Here is a 27,202-nt window from a genome sequence, read left to right on the forward strand (position 1 = left end):
GACACAAGAACAGGAAAGAGAAGGGGCCTGAATATTTAAAAACTAAGGCAAAAGAAGGAGAGAACAGAATGAGCATTACTCCGCCTCCTACTGTTTGGATGTATGATGAAAGCACACATGGTTACTATCCTCAGGAACTTATTATCAAGTACCAGGCTAAGAGACAAACTGGATGACTCAAAGGTTTCAGATGAGGCATGTGAGCTGGGGACCAAGGGACAGTTCCAATGGCAAATGCCACAGCCAAGAACTGACTTCAGTATTCCACAGTATATATTGAAATTAAAAACCCTTCAGAAGAAACTGTCTTGAGGATTGCCCACTATTCCTCCACCTTTTTACACTTTTGTTCACCTGAGTCCCAGTCTGGCTCTAGCTGCCCCCATCACACTTCTTCCCGTCCCCAGGCTTACCGAAGACTCTCCTTCCTCCCAGGCCAGGGAGAGCTGGAGAGCTCCCCATACTTGTGCCTCTAGGTCATTCTTTTTCTGAGGTACCTCCTGACTTCCTGCCTTCTCAGCCCTGGACCAGCTGTCCAGTTATCCCTGCGGAGTCCCATCCCAGTGAGAGCCCAGAACCATTAATGCTTGGGTCACCAGGGGGCACAGCCCCATGCCTCAAGGGCCAGAGTCACAGGCAAATGGCCGAAGCAGGGCTCGGCCCCCACTGTGCCCACAGAGGGTCTGCTGCATCAGCTCAGCGAGTGCTGGTCCCAGATGACACAGTCAGGCTTGCTTCCCAGGATCCTCACAGCCTGACCATAAAATGGCCTGTTGTGCTCATACTGGTCACCCCACCCCATCTATCTGTTTGTATCCCTGCTGCTATTTCATGCTCCCTGAACATTCACAGAGGCAGGGGTGACTCTAAGCGAGGTCCCCCTGCCCTTCCAGCAGGTACAGTTCAAAGCACCTTTCCTTCCTTGACAGTTTAAAGAGCAAGAACTGTCATATCCCAAGTTTCTGTGCTCCGTGAAGCATTGCCAATTAAGTCTCCAGGGAGATTGCATCTCTGGGGAGCCACTCACAAGAGGGCTGAGTCTCCAGGGCTGAAAACAAGGGGCCCCCATCTGGGGGTGCCGAGGGGCCAGTTCCAAAGAAGGGGTGCTGGGAAAGCTGATGCTTCCTCTCGGACCTTTCTAGAAGCCTGGGCTAATGTAAAATTTCCTCTTCTTCCAGACAGTTGAACCCCTAACCACACACACACACACACACACACACGCACACGCGCACACACACGCAAGCACGCGCGCACACACGTGCCGCACAGGCATGCACACATATGCAATGCCACATGCATACACATGCACACACGCACACGCACACACACACACAAGCATGCACACACACGTGCCACACAGGCATGCACACATATGCAATGCCACATGCATACACGTGCACACACACGCACACACACGCACACCAGTCTCCACTATCCCAGCAGGCACAATTATCCTCAATCACGGGTTCCCACCTGAGACATTTCACAATAAAACAATTGCCCGATAAAAAACTACAAAATAACGTAACTTCTCAGTGTGTGACCATGTCTGAGTCACCCTGAATCTATCAGCTCATCCACAACAGTGTCATCTGTCTGACGGAGGACACACCCAAAGGCCCTACTGGTGCTTTTCACTGGAGATCTCAGTGCCTGTGCAAGCCACCTTGCAATTATTCTAATGAAGCCAACAGGAATCCAATTCTAAAAAGAACATCCCCCAAATCACACTAATTGGATTTTAAAGGTGTGATCGGATTTTGTGGTGGCTGCTTTACTTCCTAGAACAGGTTTCAATTCCCTAGAACAGGCTCCAGGCTGCCATGTGAGGGAAGTGAGCAAGGGTGCTGGGACGAGGGAGGGAGGCCGTCCTGGGCCCAGGAGATGCCCCAGGAGGTTGCTGAGGGCTTTCCTCCTGCAGGTGAAGACAGGCGCTCCTAGGGGCGAACAGTTTGGGGAAGCATGGCAGCAGATCCAGAGGGACCCTCAGAAATAAGCTCTTCCAACCACCCCACATACAGAGGAGGACCTCCGAGCCCAAGGGGTGAGAACCTGATGGAGGTTACGAGTCAGCTAGTCTCAGGGCTGGGACCAGGACTGGCCTCCTGTGACCCTCACACCACACGAACAGGGCACAATGACGCTTTGCCACAATAAAATACGTGTGACAGAAGCCTCCCTCAACGGGTCAAGTGGAAAAGGCAGATTAGTCCTATCTCCAACGCCAGGACAAGGGATAGGCTTTTCTGTTCTCCTCCGGGCAGAGGGTCCTGAGGGTCACTTCTGCATATCCTCTAAGTCCCCCAGAAAATCCACCTCTAGCACCAGCATAACCAGTGGGAGTGACCCATAAGAAAGGGGGGAAACAGAGTCCCTGAGTATGTGGAATTAAGTCATCTGTGCATTGGCCTCGCCCCTTCCCACACACACACCACCACGGCCTCCATCCACTGCCCCCCGGACTGCGCGCTCCTCAAGGGCCAGGACCATGCAAACTCTGTGCTGACTCCAGCGCCCCATCTGGAAAATTCCACATGCAGGTGCTTGATATAAATGAAATCAAACTGGGTCGGATTCGCTGGGAAACAGCGGCTGGCTTTGTGGTGACTTGGACACGTCAGTGACAGCAGCAGTACCTGCAAGTGGAGGCCAGGCCTGTCGCCAGGCTCCAAGGCCCGAGGAACAGCTGAGAGAGCTGACTGGGCAGCAAGCACCTGGCCTCACTCCAGGAACAATGGCAGTTCGAAGAGAACGCCGTTTATAAGGCCCACAGGAATTTGCAGGACACCTCTCCTCCCACGTGTCGTTTGGAAGTGGCCGAATTCCTGGGGCGCCTGGGTGGCTCAGTTGGTTAAGTGACTGCCTTCGGCTCAGGTCATGATCCCGGAGTCCCGGGATCGAGTCCCACATCAGGCTCCCTGCTCAGCAAGGAACCTGCTTCTCCCTCTGACCCTCCCCCCTCTCATATGCTCTCTCTCTCATTCTCTCTGTCTCAAATAAATAAATAAATAAATAAATAAATAAATAAATAAAATCTTAAAAAAAAAAAAAGAAGTGGCCGAATTCCCAAAACAGGGTGATAGCCTTGGAGAGCGACGTGGCCTGAGCCAGAGAAAAGCGAGGCCTACGGCGCAGGTCTTGAGGAAGTCCAAAAATCAAGACATCCTGGGGAGTGATGCTGTGAAGCCTGGCCCCTTCAGATGAGGAGGCTGTTGGCTGGAGAGCGGAGGCGGACATGGCGGGAGTCACCCGTGGGCGGGAGCCCCATCTCCTGCCTCCTCCGGCCCCACAGCTGCTCCCCGGCTCCGGCTCTGCTCTGCTGCAGCAGGAGGGCACCCCCGGACTCCAGACCCCGGGGCTCAGGGCTGGAGCTGTGGAGACTCCCCTGGGTCAGAGCTGAGTGGCCCCTCACAGCCCCACAGAACGTGAGCAAACAACAGAATCCAAGCCAGCCTGCAGAAGACACCAAAGAGGACTAGAAAAGCCCAGATACTTCTTTTCTTCTCCAACCTCCTCCTGGACTCCTCGAACTCATGGCCACACTCCCTACTCCTCTCCACAGGGAAAGAACAGAGAGAAAGGAAAACACACCAGCACCGGGACAGCCTGAGCAAGAAGGCGGTACAGGATAAAGCCAGAGCGCCTTCAGAAGACACTGTTTCACCAACAAGAGCTGCCCGACAAGGTGCCGAGACTGAGGGTAGAATGGAGAACAGGAAGAGGTCCTTACACTGGAACCTTCGCCATCAGGGCACTTCACTTCCACTCCCTCCTCCCTGTCCCAGCTCAAGAGGGGAAGCCCACGGTCTTCCCCAGGGGATAGCCCACAGGGGCAGGGTGGCAAGTCAGGGGACGTGCAGCCAAGAGGAAGGAGCCCTCAGCACTGCCTTTCTTCAGCTGCAGCTACCGACCCCCATTCTGGTCCATGTGGCTCTGTCCACACCTGCTGGACCCCGGGATCACAGCAGGCAACAAGGGCTCCCACTTAGGGCCAAAGGGCCGGACGGGCTGCACCCTCCCCAGAGCTTCCCGGGCAAGGGAACAGATGGCACTGGAGGCAGAGGGGCAGAGACCACCCGCCCCGGGACCCGCGAAGCGTGGAGGAGATGGACTGAGTTCTAATTCCAGCTCTACCCCCGACCAGCTGGGTGAACTTGAGCAAGGAACCTAAACTCCTTATTCCTCGGTATCTCCAGCTGTACACGGAGATAACACCTCCTCTCAGGCTCCTTGTGGGGGTGAAGGGAAAACCCAACACAGATGTGCAGGTGAGCCTTGGCCCCCGAAAGGGGCTCAGGGAGGGCTTTCTTCCTTTTCTGCTTCCTTTGATGACCTCTGGAGGGCCTGGCCCTCCTCTGGGGAGCCCCTGTCCCAGCCTAAGGCAGAAAATAATATTTATGGAAAGTTTACGACAAGCCAAACACCATGCTCAGTGGTTTGTAAGGATCTCCCATACTCTCTGGACGCAGCTTGCAAGCAGGGGAACTACAGCTCTGCTGTCAACCATCAGTAAGAGGAGGAAGGTGGTGAGGAGTCAGTGCCAAGGAGAGAGCAGAGCACTGTCACATTTGGGCTGCTCGCCGCATCCAGTCTTGTGTGTGGACCCTGTGTGTGGGCAGCAGGTGGGGGGACGGTGAGGCTCGCTCTGGTCACCTCTGTGCCTCCAGGAGCTGGGCTGTGATGAAGCATGTTTGATAATGGGTATTTGTGATGGAAATTACCTAATGAGCTACAAGATTGTTATCTAGCACTCAAACAGTATTATCATAAATATTACAAATGAGATTAGGCCACCTTTGCTAGATCAAACAAATAATAAGAGTAATTGAAAAGAGAATAAACCAAAGGACCAGCCCACTCAGTTCCTCAAAGTGTGCTTTCTTGTTGATTTGTGTATTTGCTTTGGACCATGTGGGCCGGAGACAAAAATTGATCCAGTCATCTGTCCATCCTGTTGCTTGAAGGAAATTCTGCCCAGAAACAAAGGGAATCTACATGGGTAATGTGTGTGCAAGCATGTAAACGAGAGAAGGCGTTTCACATGCCTCACTGCAGAGTGATGTCAGGCCTTTGTTCCTGGGCAAAACCGCGTTCTCTCCTTTTAATTTGCAGATGGAAATGGATTTCATTTTTGACATTTTTATCCATAGTTTGAGAGACCAGTGTTTTCTTTTGGGATTGGCTGGGGTGAACGAGATGATTTTCTTTCTCATCATTAAAATGTTGAAGCCCTCCTTCAAATAATTGATCACAGAAGCAATCAGTCTTCTCTCTTTCCATTCCTGGGAGATCACACTCTCTCTTCTTAGTCTTTCAATTCAACCACTGTTTGAAATAATCAATATTTTATTTTCAAACAAAAGCCCTTGGACAGTTCCATTTCACCAGCACGGAATTGGATGGCATTGGAACAATTATTTCTGAGCCCACAAACTTTTGTTAAGATGACTCTTCGGAGACTAAGCTCTGTGCTCACTGCTCTGTTTCCTCTTTGTAAATGGCAGGAAGGCTCTCCCTCCCAGGCTCCCCTGGGATCAGGCAGGGGCAATGTGAATGAGTCCTAGCCTACTGGATGCGAATGGAGGTGACGTAAGCCACTTCTAGACCTGATTGTCCACCATGGCGACCTGAGAGGTCCTGTGTTCTTGGTGTTGTATCTGTAAGATGAAGACCTAAGTGGAAATCTTTGTCGTGTTAAATGCTAATAACTGACTGACACAATCACGCTGCAGTGTTTCAGACTCAGCTAACACTTGCAGAGCTTCTTCCATGTTGTGGATCATAATGTATCTGAGGGTAAAAAGTCCTTTGTGTCTATCCTCATCACCAAATTATCTGATCTCTCTAAATCTGATCACTTTTTGATCAAGAAAGCAGACACATTTTTGTTTGTGTTTATAGAGAACTTGTGCCTCAGGCAGATTACTTGGCAATAAAGCAAGCTCTTACCTCATATAATAACAAGATAGCAACTGCCAGGTTAGTCTAATAAAACAACCTGACAGATAAATATTATTATCCCCATTTTACAGATGAGGATCTTGAGGCTCAAAAAAGTTAAACAACTTGTCCAAGTGACATCACCATGTGAAAAGAGGAGCCAGGATATAAACTCAGACCTTTCTTATTTCACGCTCTTTTTCTCTTAAGCTACATGATCTCTTGACTCTATCCTGTGAAAATAAGGTAGAAGAATTCGCAACATGATATGATGAAGGGTCCCCTTTGTGTATCTTCAAGCCAGACAAACCTCAGGCTGAAGATTAAAGAAATGAGCCTTGAAGGAACTCATGCACATATAGACGGGTCAGATTTTTCTTTTTTTCTTTTTTTTTAATTAATAGGCTTTATTTTTTAGAGCAGTTTTATGTTTACAGGGAAAGTGAAAGGAAAGTACAGAGAGTTTCCATATACCCTGTCTTTCCCTCCCTATTATTAACATCTTCTATAATTATGGTACATTTGTTACAATTCATGAACCAATATTGATAAGTTATTACCCACTAAAGTCTACAGTTTACATCAGTGTTCACTCTTTTGTCTTGCACATTCAATGGGTTTTGACAAATGTATAATGACATGCACCCACCATGGCAGATCGTACAGAAGAGTTTCACTGGAGCCAGAATCAGAGAAATCTGAGTTCATGGAAAAAGTGGGATATAGGTTGGACTTTAAAAAATGGATAGGATTTTTAGAAGGATCAAGAACCATGAACAAAGCCAAAGAGAAAGAAATGCACAAGGCACTATTCAAGAGAAAGTGGGTATGTCAGTTTGTCTTAAGCAGAGGGCTCACACTTGGGAAGATAAAACAAGAATGAATGTTTTTTTGACACTATGATGTGCCAGGCAATTGCTAAACATTTTACATGGATTAAGTGATCCAGAGAATAATTTATGATATAGATGCATTAATCCCATCTTTAATGAAAGGAGTGCAAGTTAAAGCTTGGAAGGGTTTTTACAGACTTCTCTAAAGCAACACAATAGGTATTTGGAGGATCTGGAATATCAACAGGCTGAGTCCAGAGCCCTTTGACTCACTGCACCATAATGCCTCCAAAATAAAACCAAAACAACATAGCAGATAAAATGGAAAAGGTAAATTAGGGACCATTTGAGGTTGACTTGGAAGTCAGGATATAAAGTTGTTTTGTTTCAGCAATATAATTTTCAAGAAAAGTATATACTAGTATTTCCTTTTGATAGTTGAAACCAGGAAAAAAGGGTAAGTCTGAATCTAAGAATCTTGCCTATTTCATAACAGCTTATATAGGCTTAAAAAAACTCTATTTAGGAGAATGACATGATAAAATCATATTTGGGGATGTTATTTATCCTGAAGATGATATGTCAAGTAGACTGGGGAGAAAGAGAGCTGAAGGAGAATCAGTTAAAAGTTTACTGACATCATTCAGGTACTGGGCCAGAAAGGTCTGGACATGAAATGGCAGTTGTATGAATTGAAATAAAAGGATGGTTATGGCAAAAAATGTCAAGAGAGAACTGACCAGTCTGGGGGATGAGGGAAATGTCTGGAGGAAGTAAGGGTGCCTGAGAGAGTGATGGAACTATTTTCAAAAACACTAACGGCTCAGATTGCAGCTGTGCAGGGGACATCATGGGGGAACTGTCCAGCAGAGAGATGGAAATCAAGTCTGGAGTAGAGGGAAAGGGTCAGGTGTAGAGTCACAGATTTGAGAGTCACCTTCGAAATAGTGATGCGTGTGAAGTGTGGAGGGAGGGGAGAAGAAATGATTGGAAAATGCATGGAAGAAGGAGGACAACTCAGCACAGACAGGAGAGGGACACTCGAGGAGAATCGATGAGGTAGGGAAGCCAGAGTCCAGGATGAAGTGGGCCTCGACAAGAAGATCGAGACAAGATTGTCAGATGCTACCCCATGGAGAGACAGAGGCCACCCAGACCAGGAAAGGGCCTTTGGAATCCTTTAACACGAACTGGAAAACATCGAGGAGGGAAAGAATGGAGATGCGGATGGCTCAGGAGTGGGGAGTGGTGTCTGGGGATGCTTGAAGCACAGGAAGAACGTGACTTTTCTCAGGCATCAAAGACCCAGGAGGATAGATTTGCTCAAAGCCATTGTTCAGATGCCAAGGGAACATGCAACAGCACCAGAGCTCAAGGGACTGTGAGGAGAGCTCTTTCTGAGCAGCTGAGTCAAGAAGAGATGCCTTGGGCACATTAGACAGAAAGTACTACAGGGGTGATGGGGCTACCCCAGGAGAGAAGGGGTGGAGACACAGTGGGAGGAAGACTGAGTTGTCACCATACTGTATATTTTGAATTTCATACGATGTACAAATATTGCTCCTCTGAACAAGGCAAACAGGTGAGACCATCACCCTTCCACACAATGCTGCAACAAGCTGGAATCAGGGGCTCTGAAGTTATCTATAGGAAAGCAGACTTCTCTGAGCAGAAAATGTGCAGTGGGCTTAGGTCCTGAGAACTGACTCCACTTTGCATTCCCTCACTAGTTGTGGCAAGAAAAATAAATCAGAGGCAAAGATGAGGCTCCTCCTCCACCACCCTCCTCTTTGTCTCTTTGTCTTTCAGTCCTTTTCCTCGCCTGTTTTGTTTTTTTTTTTTCAGGTATTTGCATCATGCACAGTGGATTCAGCACTGTATTAAGAGCTGGTTTTATTTTTCATTGGAAAGCAATGTTAGTTTTAACATTGGTCCGAGAAGAGCATGATTAGGAAGGCAAATCAGCTTCTGAGAATGATCAAATGGTACATTTCAAAAACAGATGGTAATGATTTAAAGATTATCCATTGGCTTTGGATTACCCATGCTATTGTTCATCTCCAACAGCCCTGCTAACCATGAGGTGACTCTGGGATCCATAAAAGACTTTAAAGAAAATGCAAAACTCCCAGCCATCACCCAGTCTCGCCTTTCCCCCACGGGACTGATTTAGGCTGCAATCAATTGTATATGAACTCAGAGCAGAGAATGTTCAAGTTGGCACTTACCAACAGGTAATCAGAATCCAGGGATATTTTGTTTTGAAACTCATTTTCTTCTCTCTCTCTCACCACACACACACACACAAACACACACAGACACACACACAGTACAAGTGTGGAGAAACCCATGTTAATCTGATTGCTGAGTACTGATGTTAATGATGGAATTACTCTCTTGAAATCCAAATCTATGTGTTATAACATCATGGAGGGGAAGCCACTTTGCTTGGTAATGACTGAATGCTGCTCTTTGCTCCTTTCGGCATTTCTATTTTAGGTGTCTGGAGTCTTCTGAGCCCTAGACTCAAGTCCTTAAAACGGGAGAAAAAGCTGGTGACAGAAAAGGCAGCCTATGTATCAGGTTCTGCCAGGAGCTCGGAGCTAGGAACCAGGAGCTAGACTGGAGCCAGCATCTAAGTCATTGGCAAGGCAAACGAGCTGGCCCCAGTCCTGGGCCAGCTGGGGCCAGGGGAGGATAAGGCAGGAGGCTGATGCCCAGCTGCCCTTTGCTGTCCTTCAAGGCACCGGGACCAGACTCCAAGGCAAGTACATGGCTTGTGGTCAGGCAAAGATTTTGTGCGTTCTGAGTGTGAAAGACAGTCTTTGAGGTGCAGTTTGTAAGCCAGAGATTCCAGAACTTGAGGGACATTCTGAAGGTTTGTGGAAACATTCAAGCAGCCCATGTGACACAGCCAGCCTCTCCTGGACACTTCAGGGTGCTTGTTCATCCTATACACCAAACTCACTTCTCACTCACCAGATTTGTCTTTGACCCCAAGGTTTCTGGAGGAGTTCCTGGCAGCAGGGACCAGCATCTGCCAATTAATCGTCAGAAGTGAGCTCAGAAGCCCAGGAGGAGCCTTCCTCTTGAGAATTATGCCTTCTTTGGGCATAATTAGGCTCCTGTGTTTGGACTTGCAGGGCTGGATGTGGGACAATCTGCTTCTTTGGATGACTACACCAACTGGAGAGAAACCAAGTACCCTTCCTGACCCCAGGCAGCAAGACTGGGATATAGGATGTCTTGCACACCCCAGGAGTCCTTCTGGCATAAGAATATTAGAGAAAGAGAATTATTAGAATTAATGTTTAAGATTCTGACATCCAGACAGGATCTTGTACTCAAGAATGTTCTAGCCCACCATGAAAGTAGACAAGCAAGGGAGAAGTGTGTCAGAGTGGTTTATCTCCCTCCCCCATGAAGCCTGCAAAGCATCACAAGGCAAAGCATCTCTTCTAGGTGGACCTGGGGCACTAAGAGTTCCAGATTCCAAGATGGTCCCATGCCTCTGGCCCAGGAGAAAGGAACTGTGCCAGAGCCCTAGGGTTTGAGCATTGACTGTCCTGCTAAACCTTGCCAGCTGTGTGCTCCCCAAGGACTATTTCACTTTTTGCAAAGGGAAAGAATTAAAGATTCCCCTTTCAGCAAAAAAAAAAAAAAAAAAACCATGGAGGTGGTGAGCACATACTCTGCCCTGGCTACTTGTGTCACTGAGGCAATCCCACCCTCCTGTCAGAGGCTGCCCGGCAAGGGGTCAGCAACAGATGAGCCAGACCAGGATTATCAGGACCCAGAAGTAGATGCGAAGGCCAGGAAAGGCAATCCAACAGGGCGGGAAGTATCTGGAAGGTTCATGCCTCCCCCAAGGGCTTCAGGGGTTGGGCGTCATCCTGTCTGGTCTCAGACAGCAGAGCTCCCGTCATGAGCTCCAATGGCCTGATGCAGAGCTGTCAGCCACAGCAGCACCAAGAAGAATAAGACAGGACTTCAGTGACTGAGGGCAGAGAAACAGGCCTGGGGGAAAGAACTGGAAGCCGATCTCAGGAGTGGCATACAAATTCAGGGCTTGAAGGGATCAGTAGGAGGAGGTCAGTAATGGGACCAAGGGATAAAGTCAGCACGAGAGCAGAAAGAGCTACTTGATGCTGGGTTGGGTTGGGGAACTCTTAGCATAAGATCAAGATGATAACTTAATAGCCAAACACAGCACCAATGGTAAAAAGAGGACTTCGTTCTTCTAACATTCAGCAACCTTGCTATGCTCTGGAGATACAGGGAAATGAGACCAATCCTGCCCACCAAGGAGCTCACAGCAGGGTGGGGGAAGACATCCCTGTGAACTGGTCATCTTAACAGAGTAACTGGAGGATGGGGCCCATCCACAGAAGATAAGCATTGGAACGGAGACAAGTGGGGGGGGGCAGGTAGGCTCTCAAGGCGAGCCAGGACCAAGTCAGGGGGTGTCTCTATAGTAGGTCTCAACCTGTGGCTACATGCCCACCCCTCGGTTGGCAGATCCACCAAGACCAGGCAATGTGAGCGGTCGGTCCTTCCCCAAAAGAAAATTGGGGTTCAGAGCCCAAAGGAGGGGACTGACTCTTGGGTGGCCAAAAATGAACTGAGAGCATGCCTTAAGTGTTTAGGCTGGAGAGTGACATAAACACATGTACAGTTTAGAGCAGAGGGTCAGCAAACATTTTTCTATGGACAGCCAGAGAGTAAATCTTTTCAGCCTTGCGGGCCATACATATGGTCTCTGCTGCATCTCTTCAACTCTGGGCTGTAGCACAAAAGCAGACAGACAGTATGTATATACGAGTGGGCGTAGCTGCGCTCCAGCAGAGCTGTATTTACAAACAGAGGCAGGGGGCCAGCCTGGGTGCTCTGGGCCTAGGACACCCTGATCCACGCCATATTAGGGTAGAAGAGAGGCACAGGAGGGGAGACAAAGAAAGCAAAGAGAACACACATGAAACCGTTCTCTCTGTGAAAATGTGCCCTGTGGGGTTTCTAGCTGAGTGCAGCCTATTAGAGAAAATTCCCAATCTCTCTCTCTCTCTCTCTTTGGGATAAAACTACCCCAAGGTAAAGAGTCCCTTTGTAAACTTTATTTTCATGAACATTAAGTTCGGCTTCCCCTTGCATTTAACCTGTTTCTCAATTGTTGGTTTCTGTAGGGGGTTCTATGTGTTTTCTAGGGGGTTCTATGTGTTTTCTATCTTTCAGAGGCTTTTCATTCTGGCAAATGTAGCAGCAATCCTCCTCAGCAGGATGCTAGCAGTGTATTCACTTTCTCCACCCCCCACCCCTTATTATTATTATACTGGAACCATGGGTTTCCCAGTGTGGGACACCTGTATTTATTTGAGTCCATTTTCAAAAATACAACATGACCACATCCCCACTTTCCGGGTTGCCGTCTTGCTCACTGCTGGCAACCCGGAGAGTCTTCCCCTGTACCGCATCTCAGTCACTCCGCAGCTCAGCCAAAGAGGGGGCACTAGGGACTTGGAGGCAGCGTGTACAATCGTGGCAAGGCAAAAACCTAGCCCCTCTTTTGTAATCACCTCTTCGGTATGAGGCAATATGCTGTGAATTAGTGTGTTCCAGGCCTGGAGTGGTAACATATGGTGTATCTCTGCTCATTCTACATTAAATCCTGACATTTTGCAGCTGTCAAGATAAAGCTGTTTATATGAGTAACATTGTAGTTTGTTTATAGGGAAATAATGTGTAGCAAGTTATGATTAATCAAGGTGTCTAAAATCTGTTGGAGGCTTCTAAATAGATTTGTTTTCACGGGCCGTGCTTTCTGTCTCCTAAATCAGGGGTTTGGTGCCCCCCCCCCACCCTCTTTGCACCTCAGGCCCTTCCTGGTCCTGTCCCCTGTGGTCCTGTCCCCCGTGAGGCCAGGCCATGGTTGCAGAGGCAGGAAGAGTGGGGACGTTGCCCGGAGTGAGGAGACAGGATGTAGCTGCCTTCATTTCCAAACTCCAGGAAGCCCCTCAAAGAGCCAACGTAGCTTCATTCCTGAATTTCTGTGTTTAGAACCCAAGTCTCCAATTGGATGGTCACCTAAAGAGCTGTCAGTAGGTAACTGCGTCTCCAGGGAAACACAGAGCACATTTAGCTTTGGTTTTCCTGGGTCCCAGGGGTCATGGGGCCTGGAGACAGTGCCGATTTGAGGAGTCTAATCTTCTAGAAGTTATGTGAACTCCTTATGTCTGTGGTTCTGGGTTCCAACCTCCTCTTTGAAGGATAACTGGTTAAAACCCCAGCTCCTGAAAGTGGGAAAGAATCGGATGCATCATCTTGCTGAGCCGTCCTTCCAATGCAAGAATCCTTCAACTTCACTGACAGCTGGTGTCAGGCCACTGTCTGATCTATATGACTGTGGGGAGGGTCAATGCTGGGAGGAAACTGCCTTCTGATCCTAGGCTACATCTGCCCTAGTTTTGCCCTCTGGAATAACTTAGGGCTAGCTCATGGCTTTTCCAAATGAAAAACCTTCAGATCTTGTCAACAGCCACCATCTCCTCTACAGGTCAAACTTCACAGCCCCCAAGCGCTGCTTACAGTGCCTCGCCCCTCTCCACCCTGGCCACACTCCCCCAGCGCTAGCTGGCTGGTCTTTATGCACCCAGAAACGTGGGCTCCAGAATGGACCCATCTCAGTGTCCAAGATGCCTGGAAGCCCCAACTGAGCTCTCTTGCCCCTTGTCCTCCATTCCAAGGCTCCGCGTGGGAGTGTGGGGACACTGTGAGCAAGAGAGTCTCAGAACAGTGGCCGTCGTCATTATTGGCGCTGACATTTCTATGAGCTTCTTAACATTTCAAAGGACTTTCCCTTTGTTCAGGCACAATTATTTCCCCCAAACAGCATCTCTATATTAGAGGAACTCTTAGGCGTATACTTATTCTGTGCCTTTGAGCCAAATGTGCAGATATTGCTCCAAAGAGAGTGTCTGCATGCACAGATGCATGGTGGGGTATACACGCACATGCACGCGCACGTCCTCTGTGCTGAGCCGGCAGCAATCCTTGCCCCACTGCTGGCCAGGTGGAGAGGTGGGCAGTCAGCCCCCACCAAAGGGGCACACAGAAATCCAGGACACTGTGGAGGCGGCTTCCTCCGCAGACTAGCAGATGCATAAGCATGGACACATACTCCCAGCAACACTTGGGGCGCAGCGCCAAGGACCGGCTGCCCTTTTTTGGCCATGGAGGCAGAGCCAGCAGTAGCTGCAAGAAGAGGAAGCAAGTGACCACAGCGTCACAGCCCTGCTGCGCCCCATGCCTTCCTGGGCATGCAGGAAGGCAGGCAGGAGCAGAGGTGAGGAATTTGCTGCCTGAGAGAGCAGGGCGATGCCACGGCTGCAGAGGAGACCTTGAGTCATCACCCAACTCATTTTCAGCAGAAAGCCTTCCTTCCCCCAAATCACTTTTACCTGGGTTGTGCTTCTAGAAGTGTCCACTGTGAATGCTTACAGAAAAGAGCAGATGGCTCAGGCCGGAGTCTTAGGAGATGCCCCATTTCAGAACGGAGGGGAGGAAATGAAGCCACTGGTGGAGCCTGGGCAGGACGGGGCCAAGGGGCAGAAGGAGGACAATTCTGAGGAGTAGTTGGCCCAGAGATGTGGGTTAACTGACCTGGCCGGGGTCTAGCAGTTGAGCTTGCATTGGAAGATACTGAGTTTAGCATCACTGAACCTTCCCTTCCCTGGGTGAGGAGAGTCCCCTCGTTGGCTGAGAGGTTATTTGATCTCCTGAACTGCAGATCTCAGAGATCTCCTCTAGTGTCGCCATGCGGCAGAGAGAGAAGCACCGAGGTGCCCATTCCATGGGTGAGAGATCACAGGAAGGACCCAGGAAAGGGCAGAGGACGCGGAGCCAGGGATGAAGGGTGCAGGATCACTGCAGAAGGTGGTACCTTCGGAAAACAACCAGAACAGACAAAGAACTGAATCCAGTCAGGAACCCTGCACTCCCCCTCCACCCCCCTTTTCCTGTAGAGATGGCAGAGCGAGGCTCTTGTCGGAAATGAATATCGCACAGGACAGTTAATCAAAGCTGATCCGCCCCCTGCCCCCATGAGTGAGCGGTGCTTGGAGCAGAGTGGGCAGCCAGGCAGATGGAGTGGAAGGAAACCCTCCCCCAGCACAGTCCACCTGCAGGGGGGTGGCTGGTGCTGCAGGAGAAGCACAAAGCCAATTTCTTTCCATAAAAAATGATATGAGGTGAAAAACCGTTTACTGCATATTAGGATCCACAGTTGGGCCATTTGTATATTTTACTGGGATGGTTATGTCACTAAACGAAGCCTGAAAAATCCATCATGGGCAGGGAGCCTGACAGTGGCCTGGTCAGGGGAGGGGAGTGGGGGGGTGGGGTGGATAGGCGGAAGAGGAGGAATGGGAAGGGAGAGATATTGGTGTTTTCGGGGACTCATGTCCATGCACTGTCCCAGGTCACTCGGGTTCACATCAAAGGGCCCGGTGGATCCCCTATCACGATGCTCCGCAGTTACTGTTCTTCCTAAACAGGATGCTCAGAGGTTCTCTCTACACCAGTCCTTCTTGGCTGGTTCTGGGGATGCACTAATCTGCCACTTCCAATTCAATGAGTGACTTTGAATTCAACGCCTATGTGCTAGGTGGGGGACCCTGTCGTCCCCCCACTGGTCAGGATCCTCTCCCCTCTATCCTTAGAGCCACGAGCAAACCACACTTGTGGTTAGAGAAAGAAGTGACTAAGAAGACCCTGAAAGTTGGGGAGCAGGTATCCAGGGAGTGGCAGACTGCAGGAGGAAAGTGTGGGAATGCCATCTGAGTGGCTGCATTTAATCAGGAGCTCTGTCAATGAGTGCCAGGGCCAGCCACCTGAAATGCCAATTCCAACTTGAATTGTCCACTTGTACCTCTCCCCTTGCCTCTGAGCAGTGTCTGGCTTTAGCAAACTGATCAGGAATTGGGGGCCCTCCTGGCCTCCCTAACATACCACCGACCCTCTGCTATGTATGACCCTCAGACTCCAAAGCCAGATGGGCCAAGAGAATGTCTGACTGGAGTCCTTTGTTATCCAGGTGAGAAACAGAGGCTGGTACTAGAACCTTGTTCTCCTAATTCCCAGCCCACCGTCCCACACCTCGCTGCTGCCCCAGGGCCAAGTTTGTAAGTGCAAAGGAGCCCCAAATCACTAATAGCCATCTTCCCTGACCACCCAAGTGCAACCCACTACATGGGAGTCACGAGCAGCCAGGGCATTTGCTAGAATGCAAAACATTCTCATCCCAGCCTCCTACTCCACCATCTCACTTTCCCTTTCCATAATACACAACGTCCCCCCCACCCCCGGGCACCACCCAACTGAGAAATAAGGACACCAACTGGATGAGCAATCCCCAGTGCCTGAAGGAGAAGGGCGGGGATGTCACTCGATGCCAGGCGGGTAGACGGGCTGTCGAGACGGCTGCCCAGACCCAGAACCACAACAGTCGTGAGGTGGATTGAGGACAAGATGGAGAGAACAGTCGCCGAAGGTCCTTGACCACAACTGGGAACAGTGTGCAGCTGCCAAATGGACTGGCATGATGCTGGGTTTTGCTACCAGTTCATCTGAGGACAAATCAGATGCCGCATTTTCACAGAATCGACTCAGCTGTCCAATTCATCCTTCCAGGTGAAGGCAATGGATGCCAGAAGAAAAAATCCCACGTGTCAGGCGGGTAGCAAAGATGTTGCGTGTCCCGTCCTGACGCCCACAATTTCCTGTGCAGCAAGAGCGAGCCAGGAATCTCCCCAGGACCTGAGTCCAAGAGCAGATGGTTCACAGCAGAGGAACAGTCTCCCTGTGCCTGGGAGGCAGCCCGGGGCGGCGGCAGGCACGCAAACTCTGGCGCCACAAGGCCTGGGTTCTGATCCCTCTTCTGCCACTTCCTAGATGTGTAACCTTGAGCGATTTCATTAACCTCTCCCTGCCTCAATTCTCCCGTCTGTAACATGGGGAGAATAAGAGCACCCACCTTACGAGGCTGCCTAGGGATTTCATCGATTCCTACCTGCTAGTGTTTCGAACAGGGGCGGGCACGTGGTAAATGCTGTCGGAGTGCTAGGTGAAACACCTGAGTGTGATGTGAGCCAAGGAAACCAGGCCCTGCAACAAAAGGGTTCTCAGTCAAGAACTTCTCTGCAGGTGAAGCCAGGGCCAAGCGAAGGGACCACTCGGACCACACCTAGGGTGACCGACACCAATGTCTTCATTTCCCTCGGCTCCTGGCCTGCGTTGCCCGTGAAATGAGTTCCTAAGACAGGCCTCTTAGTTTCTTATTCAATTTCATATTAAAATTAGGGTTGTGTCCCTTAGGGAGAAAAATGTGCCCCCCCACAAACAAGAAACTCCCTAGAGGAAGCTTGTTAAAATCACAGATTTAAAGGGACATCAAGGGGCGCCTGGGTGGCTCAGTCGTTAAGCGTCTGCCTTCGGCTCAGGTCATGATCCCAGGGTCCTGGGATCGAGCCCCGCATCGGGCTCCCTGCTCAGCGGGAAGCCTGCTTCTCCCTCTCCTATTCCCCTTGCTTGTGTTCCCTCTCTCGTTGTGTCTCTCTCTGTCAAATAAATAAATAAAATCTTAAAATAAATAAATAAAGGGACATCAATATTTTTCTGACAGAGTATTAGTAGCAATGAATAAATTGCCAAATGGGGCTGCAAACTAGCAGGACTGCTCGGTATTTGAGTGACAGTTAACGTCTCGTGGGAAATAGCAGTGACAGCTGAACGTGTCACCAAAGACACGGCCTCGATTGCATGGTGTATGAGGGACTCCTTCCTGGAGAAAGCAGCAGGCCAGGGCCAATGACAGCCAGCACAGTGGAAAGCCAGGCTGGAAAGGGGGGCTGTGCACTGGGGGCAGCCTACAGCCCAGGGTCCTGTGGCCAGGAGGTCCAGGGCTGGGAGTCGTGGGGACAGATCGAGACCTTCCGAGCCTGGTGTTGACCTGAGCAGGGAGGTAGTCAGGACACTTGTGGGGACTGATGGTTTTTGCATCAGGTGGACATTCAGACCACGTAGTGGGGCTGATGTGGGAGAATCCCAGAAACTTCAGTGAAGCCCAGGGAAAACAACTAGCCAAGCAGGTCAGGAGGCTGGGGCACCAAGGTAGAGCCCAATCTCTGCCCTGGGGACAGGGAAGGGCGGAAAGGGAAAAGGGAGGGAGACTGGGCACAAGAGACCCAAATGGGAGACCAGTGGGGCTTGGGTAAGGAGGCCGCCATTTTCAGGGGTCTACATCCAGCCCATGGGACATGGCGGGGGTAGGAGGGGAGGGAAGGAAGGCAGGGGGTGTGGGGGAGGTCGGTACAGCAGGAGGATTCCAAACCCTTCCAGGCAGTGGAGAAAGGTCAGAATGAACAGGGCTGGGGACAGAGAAAGACTGTCAGCTACAGTGATAGAACCCTTGAGTCATGAAGCTTCTACCGCATTTTCAGAGGGGGCTGATATGGAGCCATGGTCATAGCTTCAAGCCTGTCTGTAGCTTTAAAAGGATGCCCAGAAGCATCTGTGTTTTAGAAATGAGTAGGTCAACCCGGAGATGCAGAAATCCAGCCAAAGCCAAACATTCCTGACACGGCAGGAAGGAAACAGGTAGAGGTGCACAAATATTGGGACTCGATGGGAAGACAGCAACTAAGCAGGTGTGCATTGCCCAACTCGGACAGACGGCCCAGGGCACCTGCAAAGGGCCCGTCATATCACATCAGCTTAGCAAGAGGGCACGACTAATCAGCTGACCCTTTGGTCCATGAATCTTGCTTATACAAATTGTTTAAAAATGTGCTGTGGACATAAAACTTGTTAATGGACTTTCGGTTGGAAGAGAGACCAGGGACATTGATTACAGAGTGCAGGGGGCCATCACCTGGAATATTATATATTTCTTTTGTGTTCTAATTTTTCACAATAATCATATCTTCCTTTCATAATAAAAGGAGATACTAAAACAGAATGTGTTATGGGAGGACATACAGGATGCTTTGAAGTAACTTCTGGAAAGCTTGTGTAAGAGTCAGTTTATGAGGGTTTCTGGTGGCTTCGCACCCCTGCAGGAGCTGTGGGTCCAGAAAGGAGGGAATTCTTAATAGGAGGTTGTAGTGGGACCACACTCTCTCTGCCCCTGGCTTCCTGCCTTACCCCAAGAATTAGGTATTTGCACCCTTGCTGGAAAGTAACTCTTTGCCCATTCTGCCCCTAGAGTCAGCCTCTCCCACTCTGAAAGGAGAATAATCTATGATCTATGATTGGATTGGCAGGCTTCGAACCCCAGGCAGCTGCTTTTCTGCACTCGGGAGAGCTCGTGTGTTAAAAATCGCATGCACCTTGGCCTCTCTCTGTCTGACTCCTGCAGTATCTTTGCTCTTGTCCACCCACCTCCCCCCAGAGCAGCTCCCCATCTAGAGTTGGGGGAAATACTTCCGTCTTTTGGGGTCCAATTTTCTTACCCTATTCCAGCTTTACCAGCAGTGAGGCTGATTTTTTTTTTTTTTTTTTAATCTGACTTCTGGTCTATTTCTGAAAGGATTCAGAACTCACGAAGGGATGTGATTAAACGCCATATTTCTCGTCTCTCAAAAACAAAAAAACAACATCATTAAAGCAGCTTGGCAAAGAAAGCTTCTGATTGGAGGAAAAGTGTCAGAAGGATTTATCACAAGTAACATCAACGGAAGAACAACTAACTGTGATATTGTGATAAAATAAGTAATATGTATCTGGTCTTCATACACTGTTTTTTGGCACCAAGCTCCTAAAACCCTTGGAATTTCCTAAGTGAGGAGAGACACCATGGTGTCTTTTGTTATGTTGATGAGATGACTTTTGGAAAGCCTCTAGATAACCAAAGGATGGGAGCCCGTTGCCAGGGGAACCAACCACGTGATTATAGAGAGATGGAACTTTCAGTACTACCCAACTCCCCCACTTCCAGAGAGGAATGAGGGCCTGAAGATTGAGTTCAATGATTTAATCCATCATGGATCATGCCTAAGTAATGAAGCCTCCATAAAAAAAAACAAAAGCAGGGGTCTGGAGAGCTTCTGGGCTGGTGAGCACGTGGAGATTTGGGGAGAACAGCTCACCTGGGGAGAACACAGAAGCTCTGGGCCCCTCCCCATACCTTGTCCCATGCATCCCTTCCACCTGGCTGTCCCTGAGTTATATCCTTTCACAATACACCAGTATTCTCATAAATAAAATGCTATGAGTTCTGGGAGCTGTTCTAGCAGATCAATCAAACCCAAGGAAGGAAGGAGTCTTGGGAACCTCTGATTTATAGCCAGTGGATCAGAAGCACAGCTGACAGTCTGCACCTTCAATGGACATCTCAGTCTTGTGGGACTGAGCCCTTATCCTTTGGGTCTGATGCTGTCTCCAGGTAGCGTGAGAATTGAATTGAACTGTAGGACACCCAACTGGTGTCGGAGAATTGCGTGGTGTGGGGAAAAATCCACACATATCAGAATTGGTGATCAGAACCATTACTACCATTTATTTATTGAGTGTTTACCAGAGGCCAGGCCCTGTGCTAAGTACTTTATGTGTTGTTTTTTGTTTGTTTGTTTTAATTCTTACCACAGCTTTCCAGAAGAGGACACCGAGACTGAGCAATGCCAGGGTGGGGATTGTTAGGGCAGAGCTGAGATTCACACCTAGGCCGACTTCCCAGGCCACCTGCTTTAGCACCACCCACTATGGTGGCTGATTTCACCCTTTCCTTGTGTGAGGGCAGTAGGTCTGCCTCCTAGCCTAGGGGGCCAGACAGCCAGTACAAGTGGGAGATCATGACAGGGCAATGTTCAGATCAGCAGCAGAAGGTGCAGAGGGACAAGGGCAGGACAAATAAAGACCAGGACACGTGTCCAGATGACATGACTGGGGGTGACGATCGGGGCAGTCTGGGGAGCAGGGCAGGCCTGGACCATGATCCCCAAGAGAATTGCACAGAGGCAGCCCCTCAGGAGGGAGATCTGCAGAAATCCCTCAGGTATCCCTCAGGCTTGAAGCTTAGGCTCATCCTGTTGGCCCTACACCAAAGTAATTAAAATACCCTCATTCCTTTTCTGCAGGCTTGGCCATAAAATCATGGACATTGGAACTGCAGGGAACCTGAGAAAGTCATCCAACTCTCTGGTTCTGGAGATGAGCAAATGGGTCTAGAAAGGTGAATGAACTGCCAGAGGTCACAATGAAAAGTAGGGAGGGAAACCCAAGAGTTCTGACTCCCCTCCCAGTGCTCTTTCCATGATACCACCTCAAGGCTTGGCATTCTGGTACATTTCTGGTCCTACCATTAAGAAACATCTACTTTGGGTTGGGCACTGAGATAAACCTGAACTTGCCCAGCATTGATTTCCAATCTCAGCTATAGACTTCCAGTGAGGTTCATGAGATTGTAGCCATGTTGTAGGCCACCTCAAGTGTATGCTCAGGTCTTTGGACTGGTAAAGATAGCTCTTAAACCCTGTAGGTTGTAAACAGATGCAGCAAATGTGACAGAGAAATACAGGATTGATTTTCTATGTCAAAAGCTACTCCTAATTTATACACTCCATAACTGCCAACATTCCGTATCTTGACAGACATCTATTCTAGCAGCTCAAGATAGGAGCTTACCTCCCTCTCCCTGCCACCGCTCCCCAACACACAGCCCTTGGACTGCAAGAGTTCAATAGTCTTTCCAAGGTACAGAGCAAGCCAAGGGCAGGATGGATAGAGAACATCACGTCCCGACTCCCCCAGTCTCACGTTACCTCACCTGGCACAGATTCCTGTCATCAGAGGAGAAAAGGTCATTCATAAGTCATGAATGGTGACTTCATGAGTCACCAGAATAAGGCACACACATGGGTCTCATCCTGGGGGAGGCCCAATGCAGGCAGACGGAGATGCAGGAACAGAGTTTCGAAGTTAAGAGTGTCTGCAGGCCAGGCGGTACTGATTTAACAAAGGGTCTATTTGCAGTGACAGAAGAAGACCCCAAACTCTGCCCCTCCCATCATGCAAGCCTCCCTGCTGTTCTTTTAATAGAAGCATTTTCCCTGCCTTCCTCCCTTCCCTCCAAAAAGCCTCAGAAATATGTTGTGTGAAATATCAGAACTAATTAGACCAAATGGTGTTCATATCTGTCACTGGTTTTTCTGGGGGGAGAGCAGGCTGTGTCGTGGAGGGAAATTTTGTTAACTAATTAAAGACAATTTTTAGGGGAGAGTGTCATGTTCCTGTGGGAAAGAAGGGTGGGACTACTGGAGAGGGTTCTTGGATGGGCCAAGAATGGATATAAAAGACACAGTGACAGCTGGGTGACCAGGAAGGTGGTGTGGGAGCGACGGACGGGACTGAGTTAACTCGGGGGCAGCCTGTCCCAGAGCTCTTCTTATAGTCAAAAGAAGACACTGTTTGCACCCAGGAGAACGCACATTTACCACACCAATGAAAAAAATCCATAGGAAGGAGGAGGTAGTTTGTCCCAAGTTGGTACTTAGCAGTTGTTACACACCCAAGAGCAGGAACCACATCTTAGTTTGTTTATAGTCTCTGACTCTCAGCACAAGTGAGGTGGCATTGGCTATCACCCCCCAATTCTGATTGGAATACAGTAGAGGAAGAAGAGGACGCATTTATATGAGCCTAGTTTGTGCTGGAGACAAACTAAGATCCTTTGCTATTTTTTCTCATTGAGGAGTATCTAAATAGAAGTAAGAGAAAGAGAACGTGAGGATGTCGAATCAGAAGAAGAGAAGACACGAGGAACTTGGAGCCGCCTTCATAAAATCAAAATACTACCATGTGAAAAAGGGAATGAATTCATTCCAGGAGATCAAACTAGGACTCAGTGGTAGAAGCTACCAGGAGAAGGACTTTGATCTGAAATAATGTGATCTAATTTTTTCACAATTAGAGCTGTCCCAGAAATGAAACAGTTGGTAGCGGGCCGGACGTGGCTCCCGAGCTCCTGGGAGGTTGAGCCAAGCTGCCCAAGCATCAGTCAGAGCCGTTCGGGAGCAACTCCTGCGGGAAGACTTCACTCCGCGGTTCCCGAAACATGGGCTTCCGTGAGCCTGCAGATGGGCGGCTGTTCCAGGCTGTCTTTCAGTTGTGCGCGCCAGCAAGCTGATGTTCCCTGAGGAAGGAACAGGGCAAAGGCCCCGAGAAAGCCTCTGAAACCCTCTTCATGGGCAAGTCTTTAAAAATGCAAGGAGCATAGAAGCACCTGGGTGGTGCAGTCAGTTAAGCGTCCGACTCTTGATTTCAGCTCACGTCATGATCTCAGGGTCGTGAGATCGAGCCCCGTGTCAGGCTCCAGTGTGGAGCCTGCTTAAGATTCTCTCTCCCTCTCCCTCTGTCCCTCCTCTCTTTCTCTTTCTCTCTCTCTCAAAAAAATTTTTTTTAATTAAAAAAAAATGTGAGGAGGATAAACAGGAATCCTTCAGGAAATATCAGGGTGTGGCGTGGCCCAGGCACAAGGTGAGGTACAGGTGCATGGGGACCCCACTTGAAGGGCTCTTCCATATTCTCACTCCCCCCCAGCACACAGACTTACAAGGCCGGGTAGCCCAGGACCAGGAAGACACATCTTGTTCAGCTGGTGCTCAGCCCCCCAGTGGCGCCGACAGCGTCCTTACCCATCCCTCACATGGCGGCCCAGCCTGCGGTCTCCCGCCCCAGAGTGACTGCTGATGAGGTCTGTACTGAGCAGCAAGGAGGACTGAAGGTGCTTAGGGACCAGACGCTGTCGGGGTGGGGGGGCGGGAGGGGGCACCAGACCCAGCGCACAACAGGTGGACCCTTCCCTAGACTGGATTCAGATGCTGTCACTCACTGGTTACATGGGCACATTTCTTGACCTTTCTGGCCCCTGCTTGCTCTTAAAAGGGGGTGATACCATTACTTAGTTTACAGGATTGTTGTGAGGGTTTTGAATCAGGACAGAGGACGAATGCTAACACCCGAGACACACAGCGCCATGTGAGCGGCTGGGTCTGGGAGGGCACTCAGCACTCTGCCCTCCAAACTGACACCTCTGCCCTCGGAGGGGAGCAAACAGAGAGGCCACAGTGGCCTTGGGTTACACGAAGGCCTCCATCCAGTGGCTAAGATAGCACGCATAAAGGGCTGCGCCAAGAGTGGGGATGGTTCCAGCAAAGCAAATTTCAAAGGAAAACAAAACAAATCAGGGAGTGATAGAAGAAAGAGCAAAGCAAAATGTTCCCTGGGGACTGGGGGGACTGTCTGCATACCCTGTCTGGCTCCGGAGGCCACGTGGCCATTCTGCTGGGGGGGCTGCCAGGGAGCCCTCCTCCAGCAGCCAGGCTCCTCCCCAGCCCCATGCAGTCATCCCCAGGGCTCCTCGCCAGCCTAAGAACTTCTAAGCACCTCCAAGATAGACGTCGCAACTCATGGAACGGATGAGGCAACTGAGCCGGGCGGCTTGGGCTTGCTCAGAGTCCCAGCCTGAGTGTGTGTTGGGCCTGGGGCCAGCACCCCCCACCCCCCTGCCTGCTGTCACCAGGTCCCGCAGCCATGGCTCCGCTCTGCCTTCCTGTCTGCTCCACATCCTCCACAAGCATTCCCTTTGCTGGTCTACTAACTGCCCCTGCTCTTTGGCTCTGCTTACTTTAATATACACATAGATTACAGCTACATTAAAGGAGCCTGAAAATACCAAAGCAGAACTAAAGCAATTATTATAATGCAGCCTTAACAGCAACCATAATGAGACAGAATTAAAAATGTGCCAGCATAATCACAATTCACTGTTCCCAACGACCTTCCAGAACTGCTTTCATTTGGAAAGTAACATGCAGTCCTGAACTGTCAGATGGAAAGGAAAAATTCAATTGTGCCTCCCAGCGTGGCCGGGTCCCTGGCTACCAGGAGATCTGGCTCTTCCACATGAAGACATCTGTCCCCTGGCTGATGCTACATGGTATTAGCCACCAGCTTAGTGGGGGGCCGAGGAAGGGACGCAGGGGCTGGGTGTTCCTTCGATGGCACTCAGGCTGGCTTATGCCTCTCCCCTCCATTTGTCACCAGGCCCGTCCGTTCCACACTGGAGCAAATTCAAGTCTGAGCAGCGTCGTGCCTGCTCAGTGCGGGAGCTACCACTGCAGATGATGACAGCCCACATTATTCCAGTGGATTCCCACAATAACCCTGAGAGGCAGGTTCCATCATTTCCCCCATTTGGTGAGCAAGGAAGCAGAGACTTGGAGAAGTGGCCGCTCAAAACCACATCCAGTGGGGGCCAGAGCCACCACTCAAATCCTTGTCTTCAGACCCCAGAGCACAAATCCTCACCCTGACTTTATGAAGCTGATATCCTAACAGGAGCAAAGGAGAAGTCTATTTGGATTGGCCCTACATTACCTTGTTCTGATGGGGGGGCCGGGGCCGGGGGTGGTTAGGGTGAAGCGATGCGAGGAGACAGAAAGCACCCCAGCAGGAGAAGCTTCCCCAAGGAGCCATTTCCGACAGAAGCGTCACGGGCAACCATGTAACGGCAGAATTGACTCATCCCTCCTCCCTGGGTTCCGTGCGGGAGGGCAGAAATAAGAAGGCAGAGAGCCAGGAGACAGAGCAGCCGGTGGGGGAGGAGGCAGAGAAGGTACGACTCCTCTCCTCCAGGATGCTCAGGAGAAAACACTCCAGCTCAGTGACTCTGCCAAGCCTAACTGCGGCCGAATTCAGCTTCCTGGAGCCTCACCCAAAGGCAAACCTGACCTTGTCCTTCAGAGCATGCTCAGTTTACTCAAGAGTCAGAGATGGGGACATTCAGGCCGAAATGGGGAAGTTACCTGGCTGTTCCTTTGTGTTTGGTTTTCGCAGAACTGACTTCATTGCCTTCTATGTTTGTGAGACGGGGGCCATCTTGTCACACTGGACCGGGAGCAGGCACAGCAGAAGGAAGGAGGGTGAGGAGCCAGTTCCTTAGCTTCCTCCCAACAGAGCGCCTCAGGGGGCAGTCAGCCTTCCTTCTCTCCCCCAGGTCCAGGCACCTCTGATGCTGGGGAAGGTGCCCTGAGGACTCTGGTTCTGGAAGCCCGACAGACCTGAATGCCTTCTGATGCATTTCACTGACGTTGAGAGTTCAGAAGGACTCTCTCTAGCCAGCCTGCGCTTCTGGAGAGGGCCTTGAGCTCCAGGCTGCAAGCTCTCCACAAGCCCCCTCCCCACTCCACTGTAATTAACGTTGGGAGCTGCAATTTCCCCACCTTGGGCAAGCAATGGAAACAAAGCACTTTAGGGTTTAACAACAATTGCCTGTGGGGTCATAGCCACCTCCAGGGGCCCAGGTCCAAAAGGTCATTATAGAAGTGAACTATCCGCCACACCAAGGTTGCTGGTCAGCTCATCCTGCATCCCAGGTGAGTAGGCTTCCGAATCAAGGCACACATGCTGGCCTCACCACTTGTCCCCGCTGTGAAAATGAGCCATTGAGAGAAGCCACCTCCTGCTCTTTCCTAGGGGCCGGCAGTTCCTCTCTGTGGAAGTCCTCCCTTCCTCATCCCTACTTCATGGAGAGAGCAATGCGTGGGTAGTAATTTGACTCAAACCGAGTAGGACCATGTGCATAGTTACTGAAAGCGCAGAACAACCTGGGAGGGAGGATCTGGGGAGTGTGCGAACGTGGTACCTCCAGTCCTGGGGGCTGCAGGGCGCTACTTCTTCCCTGGCCCCCCGAGTGAGAGGTCTGGGGGACCGCAGCCATGGCATGTCCCCATCCCAACTTCCAGGCCAAGCTGAGCTTTCTCAGAAGCCTGGAAACTTGGGAACACAAGCACAAACGGATAAGGGAATAAGGGGGGTGGAGTTAGATGGAAAAATTGCTGAGTTTTTGCTGAACAAATTGCTGAATTGTTTTTTTGGTCTAGTTTCCATCATGGAAAATGGAGCCCGCCTTCTAGAGGTGAGAGGGCCCTGACTGTGGTGGTGAGTGGAGGTGTCTGCGGAGAGCACCCTGACTTCCACCCAGCACGGACAACTGTGGCAAGTCCAAGTCCAAGTCCAAGCCATGAGATCAACAGAACACACGATCTGCTGTGACCCACCTTGCTTCATGGAAATTATATGAAAACCCCCAGGTTCATAGATGCAAAAAAGATTTTCAAGCGCTGGCTGGTTTGAAGAACATGAGACACAAAATATATCCTGCCCAACAGGATTTAGGTATCTGATACTTTGGGGGAAGATGCAATGCTAGGGAACAGATAAAAAGCACAGCATCTGAGAGGCCTGCTGTAAGCAGGGAGCAGGGGCGCCTCCCGTGCCCCCCACCTCTGCTGGCCTGTACTGGTTTACTGGAGTAGGTGGGGGCAGCGCTGCCGGCCCCCCTCCTCCCACCCCCGGGCACCAATGAGATGCAGGGAGGGGTC

Source organism: Leptonychotes weddellii, chromosome 12 (assembly GCF_054177405.1).
Source record: "Leptonychotes weddellii isolate Sample4059 chromosome 12, ASM5417740v2, whole genome shotgun sequence".
Classification (NCBI taxonomy): domain Eukaryota; kingdom Metazoa; phylum Chordata; class Mammalia; order Carnivora; family Phocidae; genus Leptonychotes; species Leptonychotes weddellii.